Source organism: Hypanus sabinus, unplaced genomic scaffold, assembly GCF_030144855.1.
Source record: "Hypanus sabinus isolate sHypSab1 unplaced genomic scaffold, sHypSab1.hap1 scaffold_2015, whole genome shotgun sequence".
NCBI classification, from domain to species: domain Eukaryota; kingdom Metazoa; phylum Chordata; class Chondrichthyes; order Myliobatiformes; family Dasyatidae; genus Hypanus; species Hypanus sabinus.
In genome coordinates, this window is record NW_026780115.1 from 49547 (window position 1) to 52212 (window position 2666).

At 47.5% G+C, this 2666-nt stretch overlaps 2 non-coding genes across 2 annotated transcripts; one reads left to right on the forward strand and one right to left on the reverse strand.

Moving 5' to 3' along the window:
* Positions 1-636: 636 nt before the first annotated feature.
* Positions 637-718, reverse strand: trnas-gcu (transfer RNA serine (anticodon GCU)). Its single transcript has one exon. It is a non-coding gene; the product is annotated as a tRNA-Ser (tRNA).
* An 897-nt stretch (positions 719-1615) lies between these two features.
* On the forward strand, positions 1616-1707 carry trnar-ucg (transfer RNA arginine (anticodon UCG)). The gene is given in 2 exon segments: positions 1616-1652; positions 1672-1707. It is a non-coding gene; the product is annotated as a tRNA-Arg (tRNA).
* The last annotated feature ends 959 nt before the right edge of the window (positions 1708-2666 follow it).

Sequence of the window (2666 nt, forward strand, 5' to 3'; positions counted from 1 at the left end):
CTCCCCGTAACCTTTGGTGTAATGTCCAATTAAAAACCTATCAATCCCTGCCATAAGAACACCCAACGACCTGGCCTGCACATCTGGATGTGGCAATAAATCCCACAAATTCACTAGTCTTTGGCTAAAAGATCTCTCTCCATCTCAGTTTTGAAAGGGTGCTCCTCTATCCTGACGCTGTGCCATCTTGTCCTAGACTCTCCCACCTTGGGAATCGCTCTGCTCACATCTATTCTGTGTAGTCCTTTCAACATTGGAATAGTTTCAATGAGATCCCCCTCTCATCCATCTGAATTCCAGCGAGTACAGTCCCAGAGACATCAATCATCCTTGTGAACGTCCTCTGGACTCTTTCCAATGCTAGTGCATATTTTATAAGATGAGGGACCCAAAACTGTCCACAATACTCAAGGTGCGGCCTCAGCCGTGATGGAATGGCGGAGATCGGTGAGCCGGATAGCCGAACCCTGTTCCTGTACCTTGTGGTATTGCGGTCAAATTTGGTGAGAAATTAATGACGAACATCGCTTTTCATGATTCGCATAACAAACCGTCCGGCGTCCCTGTGACTAAATTTGGAGGCTAGGATATTTTAAAGTGACAGTTTCAGAGGAGGTCCCCCCGATAAACATGTCGCGACGAGGATGGGATTCGAACCCACGCGTGCAGAGCACAATGGATTAGCAGTCCATCGCCTTAACCTCTCGGCCACCTCGTCTGCTCTTCTCGCTCTTGTGTTCCGAACTTCTGAATTTATTCACAGCACTTAAATCTTCTGCTTAATGTCTACACGTTTCTGTTCAGATTCTCTGCCGATTTGCTTTGCTCGCCGTTCTTATCAGAAATTCATGTACGTGGATCAGGGCAATTTAGAGAGATTTGTGCCAACCAAAGGAAACATGGAAATAGGTATTTTATTTCATTAAGATGCGATGGAGCTGCTGTGGCATAAGTATCGATTCCGTGCTCTGTAACTCGGAGAAACTGTGAATGTTTTGAGTTGTAAAATGAGATAAATTTAAGTTGAATTGAACAAAATTTCAATAGCTTCTGCTATCACATTGCTCGAATTCAAGTAAACAGATGTTATAGGAATTTGCCATCTGGTTGGAGAATGACGATTTTCCGTGTATTGGGCAAATGCAATAACCCGATGATTACCACATTAAGACGCGCGGAATGTCACGTCCGGCCGTGCGCAGCCGCAGATCCGAACACCCTAACGCTGAACCGACACAAACACATGGCCGTCCTGTTCTGCAATACCAAACCAACGGCTGAAGCAGCTAATAAGAAGTCGAGTTTACTCTGTCAATAATGCATTGAATGTGGTGGAGCTTTGTCACTGATTCCAATCCCAGAATATAACTGCTGCAAAAGACAGTGACGTGTGCCTGTGACCATTCCTTTCTGTGTGACAGAAATGGAATATTGAACAGCCCAAAGCAGGAGTGCATGGAGAGATATTGACACAACAATGGTCGAATACTCACCTGGGATGAAATCACTGCAGCCGAGTACTTTTAGCTCGGTCAGGAAATCATTTTACAGGTGGAAACTCCTTGCTGCATTCAGCATTTCCCCATTTTCCCTCTTGGTCTTTCTCGCAGAATACGGCCGTGTGGCCTAATGGATAAGGCGTCTGACTTCGGTGCTTGACTGGTGGAAGTCATCAGAAGATTGCAGGTTCGAGTCCTGCCACGGTCTTTTTGACAAACTGGCGGATTCGGTTCCATTCTGTCTCTCACTACCTGCAACATGGTTGTCTCAATTCCGCCTGGGGATTAATCGGAGTACTCCACCCTCGGGGATAAGTAATGCCTCGTCTTCGTTGTACACAACATATAATATTATGTGTCTACTCTGTGCAGTATTTCTGCAGACACTTTCATAAACAATTGGCTGGAGCTCCTCAGAAGTTCAGGAGGAGCTGCTGCTGGGAAGGTGAAGGTTATTTCACATTCAGCTCCGTCTCCGAGCACACCTCATCGGCAAGAATTCACCACCCAGCACTGACGGTACATTCTCCTGTTTTCAACCCTGCTCCTCTTCTTGGACACAACGCGCTGGTTCTCTGCCTGCTCTGGATCATTCTATCACTATTTGCCGACTAGTCATCAACCGCCTCAACATCAGGAATCCTCACTTCTCCTCAAACCTTACCCCCTGTGAATGCACTGCCCTCCAATCTCTCAGCACCGGTCCCAAACTTACCATCAATCCCGCAGACAAAGTGCTGCTGTTGTAGAGTGGCGGACTGACCTCTACCTTGCTGAGACCAGTCGGTAACACACGAACACATCCTCACGCCTACACCTTGAAAACGCCCGACTCCGGACGATCAGAGAACAGTATCCGGCATTACCACTGACATCATCAACTCTGGAGAACCTCCATTCACTGTGGAGAACTCATGGTTCCGTTGCCCTGAACTGCTCGCTCCTACCTCCTACTCAAATCACAAACCTGATTGTCCGGGTAAGCCCACTGTCTCCGCCTGTTCCTACCTCGCTGATCCTGTGTTCTCGTAGCTCCAGTCCATTCTATGCCCTGTAATTCAGTCTCTTCCCACCCGCATTCGCAACCCTTCCCGTGCGCTCGATCAACTCGCTGACTTTCAATTCCCTGGCCCTGACCGTCTCATTTTCTCCATGGAAATCTAGTCC